Raw genomic sequence first — 13,605 nt, 5'->3', positions numbered from 1 at the left:
CCAGGCTGGTCTGGAACTCCTGGCCACAATCCATCTGCCCACCTTGCCTCCCAAAGTGCTAGGATTACAGGCGTGGAGCACCGTGCTTGGCCACAACACATTTTTTAATAGTTGCACGGCATTCTGTCTTATGGATGTACCGTAATTCACCCAAGCAGTCCTCTACTTGTGCTGATTTATAATCAGATCAGATGTGGAGAGGTCAAGTGACCAGCGACACGTATTCCCTGTGCACCTCTTCTGTGTTCAGTGTGTGCTGAGGGGAAGAGAGAAGGGTGGGTCATGGGCCTGTCCTCAGGAAGCCAGCCATCCACAAACACAGCTACAGGAATGACCCGAGGCTGTGTGTTGTTAAGCTGGGAGGTTAGGAATGTGCTGGAGTTGAAGAAGTGAGTGATGGAGTATTGCAGGGTTGCCGTGGTGAGGAAGTTAGACTGTGGTATCAGGCAGATCTGGGTTTGAGTCCAGGCTTGGCTGCCAAACAACTTGGGTAACCAGGTTTTGGGTAAGTTAGTTGGCCCTGTCCTAAAGCCTCAGCAACTTCATTTGTAAAATAAATTGTAGTATCTATACAATGGAATATTATTCAGTCATAAAAGGAGTAAAGTTCTGATACATGCCCTAACATTAGATGAATCTCAAAAACACTACACTAAGTGAAAGAAACCAGGCACAAAAGGTCACATCTTGTATGATTCCATTTTATTTTTTTAAGAGACAGGGTTGGCCAGGCATGGTGGCTCACGCCTGTAATCCCAGCGCTTTGGGAGGCCAAGGTGTTCAGATCACTTGAGGTCAGTAGTTCAAGACCAGACTGAGAAACATGGTGAAACCCCGTCTCTACTAAAAATACAAAACTTAGCTGGGTGTGGTGGCACACACCTATAGTCCCAGCTATTCGGGAGGCTAAGGCATGAGAATCGCTTGAACCTGGGAGGCGGAGGCTGCAGTGAGCCAAGATCATACGACTGCACTCCAGCCTGGGCAACAGAGCAAGACCCTATCTCGGAAAAAAAAAAAGAGACAGGGTCTCTCTCTTGCCCAGGCTGGAATGCAATGGTGTCATCATAGCTCATTGCAGCCTCAAATTACTGGGCTCAACTGATTCTCTGGCATCAGCCTCCCAAAGTGCTGGGATTACAGGCACGAGCCACTGCATGCAACTCTAACCATTCTATTTAAAATTGTAATCTCCACCCTATTCCCTATCCTCCTTCCCAGACTATATGGACAAGAAATCAGGGGTTACGTGTTGGCCCAAGTCACTACCACCCGATGGAAAAGCCCCTACCACTTCTAACAAAAAACATAATTATACCATACTAAATGATTTTATAATCATGGATTTTTTTTTTTTTTTTTTTTTTGAGACGGAGTCTTGCTCTGTTGCCCAGGCTGGAGTACAGTGGCCGGATCTCAGCTCACTGCAAGCTCCGCCTCCCGGATTCAGGCCATTCTCCTGCCTCAGCCTCCCGAGTAGCTGGGACTACAGGCGCCCGCCGCCTCACCCGGCTAGTTTTTTGTATTTTTTAGTAGAGACGGGGTTTCACCATTTTAGCCAGGATGGTCTCGATCTCCTGACCTCGTGATCCGCCCGTCTCGGCCTCCCAAAGTGCTGGGATTACAGGCTTGAGCCACCGCGCCCGGCCGGATTTATTTTGTTTATTGTCCCCAAGATGGCTGAGATTTTGCTGTTTTGTTACCTGCTGTGTTCACAGGGCCTAGAACAGGTAAGCTCAAGCGAGGTGCTCCATGAATACCTTGTGAATGTGTCAGTTCCGGGAGGCCAGGACATCTTTCAGGAGATGCATGGAATGAAGGGGCCAGGGCCAAAAAGAAGGTCTGGGGCTGAGTGAGGGACCTTAGGGGCTCAGAAATCTTAAACTTCTGGCCAGGAGTGGTGGCTCATGCCTGTAATCCCAGCTTTTTCAGAGGCCGAGACGGGTGGATCACTTTAGGCCAGGAACCCTGTCTCTACAAAAAATACAAAAATTAGCCGGGCTTGGTGGCGCCTGCCTGTAATCCCAGCTACTCAGGAGGCTGAGGCAGGAGAATCGCTTGAACCTGGGAGGCAGAGGTTGCGGTGAGCCAAGATCACGCCACTGCACTCCAGCCTGGGTGACACAGTGAGATTCTGTCTCAAAAATAAAAATAAATAAATAAATAAATCCTAAACTTCTGTTTGATTGTTCTGATTGTTCTGAGAGAGGTTGGGAAGGAGGGCACACTGACCAGATGGTAGGTTCCAGCAGAGCCAGGGCATGACATTTTCCCCAAATGGATTGTCTGATACACAATTGTCATGTCAAGGCCCAGTCCCTCTGGGGTTCCCGGGGAAGAAATAGCTTCATTCCTGGATGCTCCTAAGTGGCTGGAGGGGAGCAGGAAAGCTCTGAGGCAGGTGACTCTGGCTTTCCCGTGGTCTCCAGTGGAGTGCCAGGAGTCCACAGGGTGGTGGCAGAAACGGAGTGGGGTTTGGAGGGGGTGAGCAGACCCATCTCTACCACGTACAAGCTATAGAAGGTTGGGCACTTCATCTACATTCTCAGAGCCTCAGTTTCCCAACCTGTCAAATGGGAGAAATGGTGCATAAAGAGTGGATTGTCGGGGAATTTGTTGAGGTAATAATGTGTAGAACACCTAGAAAAGTGCCGAGCCCAGCACAGACACTGCTTTCTCCTTCTTGCCATAGGCTGCCGTGGGCTGTAGGGCTTCACTGGATTGTGGAGTCACCGCTCATTTCTAGGTGGGTGTGTTTGAGAGCAAAGCCTCAGCAGGTTTGTGACTGGAACCTCCATGCAGCACACTGTTGATCAGAGTCCACGAAAAGATCTTGTAATAAAAGCCCAACATATTCATTCCTAAGGGTTTTTATCAGTGGTCAGAGGAACACACGACTCCATGTCCTGTGGAGCTGTGGAAACGAGGGGAGCTGCCTGGGCAGTTTGGGGCCACCTTCTGTCTGCCAGGCCTCATGCGATATGGTCAGTGAGGGCCTGCCCCAGGGCCTTCTACAGAGCCTCAGACACTGGGAGTGTGGGGAGAGTCTGGATCATTGAGGGGACACGCATCCAGTCCCAGCACAGGAGGGTCCAGGTGGCACCAATGAAAAGCCCACCGGGCATTTGGCCATCTCCGCCTGTCCATGCTGTTCCTGCAGCTCTCAACACAGCGCCACTCTTTTTCCGTTCTCCTAAGCTGCCTCTAACAGATGGCTGAAATACCCCTCTGAGCCAGGAGGTACCTGCGCTATGTGTGGGAAGTGGTTGGATTCCCAAGGTCATCTCTTCTCTGGAGTCATCTCCTCTCCTGAGATGACAACTCTGTTCTCAGAGTGTCCTTGACACTCAGGCATTGCAGGTTCCCTCTCTGCACCCAGGGTTCCAGGACAGGTCCAGAGCCCCATCATGGGACTTGGTGAGGATCTGGAGCTGGTGCTCTTCTGGGTCCACTCTGGACAGGGATGAGGAAAGTTCACTGGAGTCTCTGAGGCAGAGAGAGGGAGAGAAGCCAGGCCTCAGGCTTTCCAAACCCTTCTCCTTCTGGTGATTTGAGGCTGGTGGATAATCCTTGTGCTGCTTCCCTCTCCCGGCTGCTGACTTTCAGATCATATTTCACTGTTCATTGAGGTTTCTATCAAAGAGGGCCAGGAGAAAAGAAAATAAATAAAAAATAACAAATCGTTTAATGAGATTATCTACTTGCAACTCTAAGTTTAAAAAAAAAAAAAAAGGCCAATGGGGAGAATAAAACCTGACCAAAAAGAGTACTGGAAAGATTACAGATGGATTTCAGTTCTGCCATATTTTACCTTCTGATGTACAATTGAGAAATGGTTGAAAATAAGTTAATACTTGAGTACTGTACACATAGGGTGCTCCAAAGACTCAGACAGAGCAGTTAAATTTCCAGATCCCCTACCAAAGCTCCCAGAGCCTGCTCATGTGGTAGGAAAGTGAGTTATGATTATGGAGTCACAGAATTCTAGAAATCCTCTATTCCAGTCTTCGAATCAGGCCGCATATTGGAATCATCCAGGGAGCTTTAAAAACTCCTAATATCGGGGTCCCATCCCCCAGAGACCCAGATTTCTTCCATCTGGGGTGCAGCCCAGTGTCCGAATTTTTAAAATGTCCCCAGGAGATTCTGATATGCAGCCAAGTTTGGGAACCACCCCATCTCCTCCTTTGACACATCTGGAGACTGAGGCTCAGAGAGGAAAGGCCTTGCCTGAAGTTACCAAGGCGGCCTTGTGGGCCTCCATCCCTTGGGCCCAGTTTCCTCAGCATGTTGCCACAAGTCCCCTCCTTGGGGAAATGACAGATTCTCATTCCTGATAAGGCTCTCCTCCCGCATCCCATCCCCCTCGCGCCCTCGGTGTGACTGATTGACATGCTAATTCCGCACCGGCATCACCCTCTGGGGGGCTTCACAACTACCTGTCAGCTGACCACTTCCTCTTGCCGCTCCTCCAAGGCTTCAAAAACCCAGGAGAAACTTAATATGGCCCCAAGACCCTTTCATCCCATGGCTGCCTTTCATCTGAGCCTTTGAAAGTGCTGTGAAAAGTTTCAACTATCAAAGAACCCCAAGGAAGAAGGCAGTAGGCAAGGACCACTTCCCCATTTCACTGCTGGCAAAACTGAGGCTCTGGGAGAAGCTGACAGTTGCTCCAGGCTGTAAAGCTGCAAATCTTCAGCTCAGCCCTCTGGTTCCTTTTTGAGATAAATTAGTTGACAGAAACCTGTAGGGGCTGAAAGAACCCCTACTGAGTCTTCCAGAAAGAGATAGTGAACCAGACAGTTGCTCTTGGGTGGACACTGTCCCTTGTCCTTGTCCTTATCCTCTTGTATCTCAGCATCTTGAATGGGTTCCTTACCTCTGCACCCTCAGAGTGGGAGTTGGGGTTCCAGCTTTTCCTACAGCCAGTACATGAGCGACCACCATTTAGCTGGTCACTGAGTCTGGCATTAACATGGAGTCCTGCCCACCAGGAGCTCACAGACCAGATGGGGTCCAAGATGAGCACACCTGAAAAAACACTGCCTTTGCAGAGCAGTGTGGTGAGATGTGACAGACTGGCAGTGTGAGTGCCTGCCAGGGGCCTGGCCAGGTGGAGGCCACGGATGGCGGGAGGGGCTGTCGACCGAGCTAAAGTGAGTGTCTCCACCTCATGAAATCTGCAGTATCAATAATATCAGCACCAACATTAGTGTAGGAAGAATCACCAAGATACTCCACGAGCAGTGGTTTGTAATGTGTTCATTACTATGCACATGTTGGCTGTGACTTATATAGGTAGGGCTATACAGCTTAAAAAATGTAAATATGCCAGGTGCAGTGGCTCACACTTGTCATCCTAGCACTTTGGGAGGATTGCCTGAGGCCAGGAGTTGGAGGTAAGCCTGGGCAATATAGTGAGATCTCATCTCTATTAAAAAAAAAAAATTCAAAATTAACCAGGCACGGTGGCACTACCTATAGTCCTATCCTAGGACTATAGGCACCACCTATAGTCCTAGCTACTTGGGAGGCTGAGGTGTGAGGATAGCTTGACCCCAGGAGTTGGAGGCTGCAGTGAGCTATGATCACACCAATGCACTCCAGCCTGGGCAACAGAGCAAGACTCCATCTCAAATAGTAATAATAATAATAAAATTAAAAATAGGACAAAAACAAATTCAAGAACCTGTACCATTTGTAGCGTTAGAGTCTTGACCCAGTGAGGGCAGGACCTGTCAGAGCTCATACAGGAGGCCAGCAACAGAGGCACCCTCACCCCTGCATATTTATTCATTTCTGAAGTGTTCATTGGGCTTTATGCAGTACCACATTCTGGGCTGGGGTTGGAAGTGTGGTGAACAAGTCAGACCTGGCTTCCGACAGTCTCCCAGGGATGACAGCCCATCACACAGGGAATCCCGGACCACGGAGATGAAGAGTACACACGGGAGGGCTGATGGTGCCCTGCAGAAGACCTTGACCTGGTCTTGGGGTCTGGGCCCTTTTAGTGTGTCTTCACCCACATTTCCACGTGGGACAGACCTCAAGCCATCTACGTAGCTCAGGTCAGGAACTTTGATGGCCGTGTGGGTGGAAGGGGGAGTCATTGGACGGAGCTGTGTGTGAGGGGGTGCCCTGTCTGGATCCTGGCTGTGGAATGACACACAGCCACAGTTTAGTATTAGGCCTGAATGCACGCCTGCTGTGAGGAAAAGCTGTGGAGCTAAACCAGGGAGATTACTTTTAGGGTCTGAGATGGATGCTTGCCCAACAGCCTCCACCAGCCCTTCCTCCCCCAGGCCCTGGCTGGCTCAACCCCTTCACCCCTCAGACTTAGGGTGCCTCATGGAGGCCCAAGTAAGAGATGCAAGCTTGTCCTCACACCATGCTCTCCACCACACCTCGTTCTCTTTCTAGGAAGCAGAGGCCTGCTCACGTTCCTGATCTTCTGACTTAACGGCTTTGGAAACATCTTTGAGTCTAAACAAAGGCTGTCCCAAAGTTCCTCGCTCAAGACAGATCTCTCTCAAGGCCCTCCTGGAGTAAATGTAATTATGTTCCTCTCCCACCCCCAGACTGAGCAGGCCTGGCCCTGGGCAAGGCAGGGTCTTCTGGGATCTGGAGCTTTTGGGAGATTTCCCTGGGGCATCCTGAGTCCTCGAACCTACAACATACAGATGATCACAAAAGTTTAAGACATGATTGCTGAAAAAAAAAATACAAATACTTTAAAAGTGCATAAGTGAGAAAGCTCCTTTCACACCCATTTAATTCACTTTCCCCTACAGGTGTGCATACACACAGATTTTGAATTGTGACTGCAAAAGTTTATTTCAATTAATTGATCAAATATGTATTGAGAGCCTATTACAGATTTTGTAACATCCTAGGCATACAGCAGACACAGTATTACCAAATATTTGTGCCCTCAAAGAAATGATATTCTGCCTAGGGGAACAGGATTAGTTTACATAAAAACTATACATGAAATTTACATATATGTGTGTGTATACACACACAGAGAGAAGGCTTTATTTGAAAGGGTTGATAGTGGCTGCCCCAAGATAGATTTATTTATGGGTTTTTTTTATGGTTTATGTTCGATTTCTCTGTAGTAAGCATAGAATATTTTGTTCTTTGTAGAGACAGGGTCTCCCTTTGTTGCCCAGGCTGGTCTTGAACTCCTAGGCTCAAGCGATCCTCCTGCCTCAGCCTCCCAAAGTGTGGGATCACAGGTGTGAGCCACCAAGCCTGGTCTAGCATAATACTTTTATAATAAGAGAAAACTTTGGCCGGGCGTGGGGGCTCACGCCTGTAATCCCAGCACTTTGGGAGGCTGAGGCGGATGGATCACGAGGTCAGACAATCGAGACCACAGTGAAACCCCGTCTCTACTAAAAATACAAAAAATTAGCCAGGCATGGTGGCACGCGCCTGTAGTCCCAGTTACTCGGGAGGCTGAGGCAGGAGAATGGCATGAATCCGGGAGGCGGAGCTTGCAGTGAGCTGAGATCTTGTCACTGCACTCCAGCCTGGGTGACAGAGAGAGACTCCGTCTCAAAAAAAAAAAAAAAAAGAAAACTTTACAAAAAATAAGACTAGCATAAGCTGACAGAGAGCAGCACATAACTAACAGAGAAACTGTGATGTGGACAGCTCCGGGCAGAGAAACTTTTGGTTTCCAAGGGAAGGAGGACTTGAACCAGCCGTGCAGCAAGGTGGGTGGGACTTGCAGCAGGAGGAGGAAACGTCTTAGGCTAGAGAAGGAGCAGGGAGTGGAGAGTGGGGTTTGCAAGGTGAAGAAGGATGGCCTAAAGCAGGACCAGATGGCTAGGCCCTGGATTTGGTCCACCTTGTTCTGATTCCAACAACCTGGTGCCTCCTGAGCCCGTTCCCTCCGCCTGGGTCATCCTCCACCCCATGGAGTACAAGGAGGAAAGGCCACATCTATGAAATCATACATAAAAGGCCTGTCTTTGGTGCCTCTGAGAGCCACTCAGGGACTTCCAGGCTGGGCAGCGCCTGGCAAATCCTCCGTTAGGCCTGCGGGAGGCAATGTGGAAAATTTAAAGCAGGTTCTTCTGCTGCAGTGGACCGAGAGTGGTCCACCCAACTGGAAATTTCCCAGGCTGGGCTCCTGGGCTCAGTACTGCCCAGACAAGTACCTGCTTGCCCCAGTCTGTGCTTCCAGCCCAGGAACCCAGGACCGAGTGTGCAGGAGGTGGGAGTGGCCTTCCAGAGTGGGCCCCCTACCCGCAGCTGCTTTCCCAAGGTGAGGCCTGGGCCTGCGCACCCCATCCCTGCTAGAGCTACCAGAAAGGATGCACCCTCTGTGTGGCCCGATGGTGAGTGCGTTTCTGATGCCTCACTGAGGGTCACTGTTAGGAGCTGTGGTTAGGGGAGTCCCTTCTCCCAGACTTCTAAATGAACAGTTTTAAGCTGATCGACTGTGCGGCCATCTTGCCACCTGTGCTGATACAGCCTCTAGCGCCTCATTTGGAGTAAATTTAACAGATAGAGAAGATTCCTGGAGACATCTAGAACTCAACCCAAAGCCCCCAGAAACTTGCACAGGACAACAGGGGAGAAGAAATGGCCCTCCCAGGTAAAGGGTTGTTTGTGGAAGGAAAAGTGTCCCCCTTAATTTTCCTTGTCTGTGTGTCCCAGATCTTCCTCTGGGGCCGCTGGTCCTCAGGGTCCATGCCCTGCAGCCTCATGCCTGTGCTGGGGGTAGAGTGCAGTCTTCCAAGCCTGGGCCCCAGCCTGCCTGCTGTGCTGGCTCTCCACAGACCTGGCACATTCTGCATTTGCACTTTTGTTCACACCTCTGCTCCCAGGGTCCTTCTCACGACCTACCTAAACCCTGCCTCTTTCAGGCTTGGCCCTGGCCCCCTTCACCCAGAAAGCCTCCTCCCCACACTCAAACCTGTCCTTACCTCTCCACCAACCCCATATCTCCCAGACACTGAGCACAGCCAGGTGTTCTGTGGTGGGTGTAGGAACTAGGGCTTGGTGGCTGTGGCTTGTGCAGCCTGCCCTGGGGCAGATTCCCCAGAGGAAAAGTCATGCTCACATCCGGCACTGCACTTCTCCAGCCCCTGGCTCCCCAGGGAGGGACTGGGGCTGTCAGGTCTCCTCTGGGTTCACAAAGCGAGAGCCACCTCAGACCAGAAGACCTTGCCTTCCCAAAATGGTACTTTTGTTCTCATGCTCACTATCTTCTACTTCTCTCAAAGACGCATTTTTTTAAATAGCTTTTTATTCTGGAAAATCCCAAATATACACAAAAGTAGAGAGAGTCGTAGAATGAATCCTCATGACCTAGCTTCAACTGTTACCAGTTTCCAGCCGCCAACCTTGATTCTTCTCTGTTTTCCTCTCCTTCCGTTAGCCTCAAACTAGATTATTTTGAAGCAAATCCCAGACATTTTATTATTTCATTTGCCAAAATTTCTGCATATATCTCTAAAAGACGAAGAGGCTTTTAAAATCACCATATAAACTAAAAGAAAATTAACCACAATTCCATTATCTCATATCTAATGCTTAAATGTCCCAACTTTTCCTAGAAATAAATATTTACAGGTAGTTTGCTTCAATCAGGATCCAATCATTGCATTTGGTTCATATGTCTTTTAGGTCTCTTTGAATCTATAGGTTATTTCTTTTTCTGCCTCTCTCTTTTGCAATCGTTTGATTATCTGATGAAGCAGCTGGCTGTTTATCCTGTAGACCCTGCAGCAGTCTGGTTTTTGTTGATTGTCTTCCTGTAGTGATGTGGGCGGAGTTCTTGTTCCCTGCAGTTCTTTTGTGTGTTTTTTTTTTTTTTTTTTTTTTTTTTTTTTTTTTGAGACGGAGTCTCACGCTGTCGCCCAGGCTGGAGTGCAGTGGCCGGATCTCAGCTCACTGCAAGCTCCGCCTCCCGGCTTCACGCCATTCTCTGGCCTCAGCCTCCCGAGTAGCTGGGACTACAGGCACTGCCACCTCGCCCGGCTATTTTTTGTATTTCTTAGTAGAGACGGGGTTTCACCGGGTTAGCCAGGATGGTCTCGATCTCCTGACCTCGTGATCCGCCCATCTCGGCCTCCCAAAGTGCTGGGATTACAGGCTTGAGCCACCGCGCCCGGCCCCCTGCAGTTCTTTTGAATGGGTAGTGAGTTCCAATGCTGGATTCGATTCTGGTTTTATATTTTGGCAAAAATGATTCATAGGTAGTAGTGTGTATTTCTACAGGGAAGTAGTTATCAGTGGCCACGAAGGTCATTGCTTAGGCCCATTATTTCATCAGAGGTTGCAAAATGGGGTTATTCTAACTGTAGCATCTCTTCTTCATTTACTAGCAGAATATTTACATAAGGAGGAACTTTTCTTCATCAGCAGTCTGTTTACCTTGAGTTGCAGTAATACAGAAAAGGCAGGACAAATGCTTGCCTCCTTCTCTTGGCTTACCAGTTTGCAGAATTAAGCGTTTGTTCCCTAGAACCTTCCAAGGGGATCAGTTTTTTTCCCCCAGGATCATCACGAAATAATGGATTTTAACACATTTAATGTGTTTCAGTCTACTGCTATTATTTTTCTTATTGATGCTCACACTGTCCTATGTTTGGCCAGTGGGAGCCTCTTCAAATTATTTATTGAGAGTATTTGCTACCTCAGTAGATTAATGTTACAGTTTTCTTGTTTTCCACTATGACTATTCCAGGCCTGTGGTGTTTTTGTTGTTGTTGTTGTTTGTTTTTTGAGGCAGAGTCTTGCTCTGACACCCAGGTTGGAGTGTAGTGGTGCGATCCGGGCTCACTGTAACCACTGCCTCCCGGGTTCAAGCGATTCTCCTGCCTCAGCCTCCTAAGTAGCTGGGACTATAGGTGCGCACCACCATGCCCAGCTAATTTTTGTATTTTTGGTAGGGATGAGATTTTGCTATGTTGGCCAGGCTGGTCTTGAACTCCTGACCTCAAGTGATCAGCCCGCCTTGGCCTCCCAAAGTGCTGGGATTACAGGCGTGAGCCACTGCACCTGGCCCAGGCTTGTATATTTTTTTGTCCCAGGCCTAGAATGAGCCATTTCTCACTGGAATGTTTTTTCCTTTTAGTGGGAAATGGTATGGAGAGACCAGAGTCTGAGTGCTAATGGCTGTCAATGATCGCACAATAGGCAACCACGTTATAAACACGGCTCTCTTTGGCACTATTTGTACAAGTGATAAACCCAAAGTGAATGCAGATTTTGGGCAATGTATGGGAATGAGCTGAGTGTGGGTCTAAGGGAGATCCCCAAGAGGGGTGAGTTGGCTGAGCCAAATGGGCTTCCTCAGTGCCGGCCAGCCACTCACCCAAGCAGCCAGGCTGCTAAACAGAAGAGATCCTTAAGTACTGCAACTCTGGGCCTGGCCTGACACGAGTTGGTGCTTGCAGCACGTGAGTTCAATGTAAAAGAAGAGGTCAAAGTTATTTCCTCTTCCATCTAAATGAGTACAGAAAGTTCAGGTTACTATGAAGGCTAAATGCCCAATTGCCTGAGAGAGTGGAATTGTAGATTTCAAACCACATCTTCCTAGTGCACACTGAAATGAATGAGGATCTATTTGAAAGTATCTTATTATATCCCAGATCCACCAAGAATCTGTGTTTGATTAGATAACATCCTGCATTTTACCTGCAGGATGTCTTCCAGCGATTATAGGCAATCCAAAGAGACAGTGTTTGGGAAATACACACCCAATGCCTGCAGGATGGGACAGAGTCCAGAATTGATCTTAGGTTACTCTGGGTGTCTGCTAACACTTTAATAAATTATTTGGGGCAGGGTGCAGTGGCTCACGCCTGTAATCCCAGCCATTGGGAGGCCAAGGCGGGCAGATCACCTGAGGTCAGGTGTTTGAGACCAGCCTGGCCAACATGGCAAAACCCCGTCTCTACTAAAAATACAAAAAAGTAGCTGGGCATGGTGGTGCGCACCTGTAATTTCAGCTACTAGGGAGGCTGAGGCAGGAGAATTGCCTGAACCTGGGAGGTAGAGGTTGCAGTGGGCCGAAATTGTGCCATTGTACTTGAGTCTGGGCTATAAGAGCAAAACTCTGTCTCAAAAAAATAAATAAATAAAAATTTTAAAAAATAAATTATTTGGGAGCAGAAAAGACAAATATTGGCAGGTTCTATGTTCTCCTAATACCTCTCTCTTTACTTGTCCTTGTCCAGTATGACTTCATGCAAGATATGTGATACACACGAATTCAATATCATGTCACATCCCACAGAGTCAGTGAACGATAGCAGAGTTTCACTGTATGGTTAGAAAAGAATTAAATGAAGTTTAAGTCAAATGACAATGTTAAAGAAACTTGTATTATTATTCCTTAGTAGTATCATAATTCTTTAACCAGCAAGTGACCTCAAATTGTCACTTCTGAAGAAATATAATTTATGAATGCTACAGTAACGTGTTTTTGTTTTTTAAAGACAGGGTCTTGCTCTGGCGTCCAGGCTGGAGTGCAGTGGTGTAATTAGAGCTCACTGCAGCTTCAAACTCCTCCTGGGCTCAAGCAATCTTCCCACCTCAGCCTCCTGAGTAGCTGGGACTATAGGTGTGCACCACCATGCCCGACTAATTACAATAATATTTAACACACTTTTTGCCAAACCTATAGGAGTCTGTCGGGTATAAAATGAAGTAACAGGCTTGGTGCGGTGGCTCACACCTATAATCCCAGCACTTTGGGAGGCTGAGATGGGCGGATAACCTGAGGTCAGGAGTTCAAGACCAGCCTGGCCAACATGGTGAAACCCCATCTCTACTAAAAATACAAAAATTAGCTGGGCGGGGTAGCACATGCCTGTAATCTCAGCTACTTGGGAGGCTGAGGCAGGAGAATTGCTTGAACCTGGGAGGCAGAGGTTGCAGTGAGCCGAGATAGTGCCACTGCACTCCAGCCTGGGTGACAGAGCAAGACCCTGTCTCAAAAAAAGTAAATAAAATAAAATTTAAAAGTTATCAAAAAAGGATGATTTGCTGGATGATGGTTTAGAGCTGTGCTGGTAGATATGGGTGTTATTAGCCACCTAGGGGTAAATTCAAATCTGCTAAAATGAAATGGAAAATTCAGTTCTTCAATCACAGTAGCCCCATTTCAAGTGCTCAGTGCATACACTGAAGAAAGGAATATCAGTCAAATGTCAGGTTTGAGAATATTCTGCTAGTTGTTTCAGTTCTTCATTTCAAGTATGCAGACATAAGTTTGGAAAACTTCTGGATTCTGTTCTCTGAGGTTGAAATGTTATTTTAACTTTATTGGTTAACTGTGTGGATTGGGGTTGCAAAAGACTCCTCTGTGTGAGAAGAGGCTTCGGACAGAAATAGTGGGAGGAAGGAAAGGAATCACTATTTTAAAAAACACGTTGGGTTCAGCATCTATTGTGTGCTTGGTTTTTTAATGTATATGGTGCCAAATAAACAGCAACAAAAAAGGCTTCTTAATGAGGGGATTTAATCACTTTCCTCGCACATTAATACCTTTTGGGGGGTGTTGTCTTTCAGTCTGTTGTAACCACTGGTTCTGAAATAAACTTCAGGAACTGCGGAGGCCTGGGCAGCCAGAGGAGAGGA

The sequence above is a fragment of the Theropithecus gelada genome, chromosome 1, assembly GCF_003255815.1.
Source record: "Theropithecus gelada isolate Dixy chromosome 1, Tgel_1.0, whole genome shotgun sequence".
NCBI classification, from domain to species: domain Eukaryota; kingdom Metazoa; phylum Chordata; class Mammalia; order Primates; family Cercopithecidae; genus Theropithecus; species Theropithecus gelada.
The sequence above is the reverse complement of the archived record's forward strand: the minus strand, read 5'-3'. Positions refer to the sequence as shown.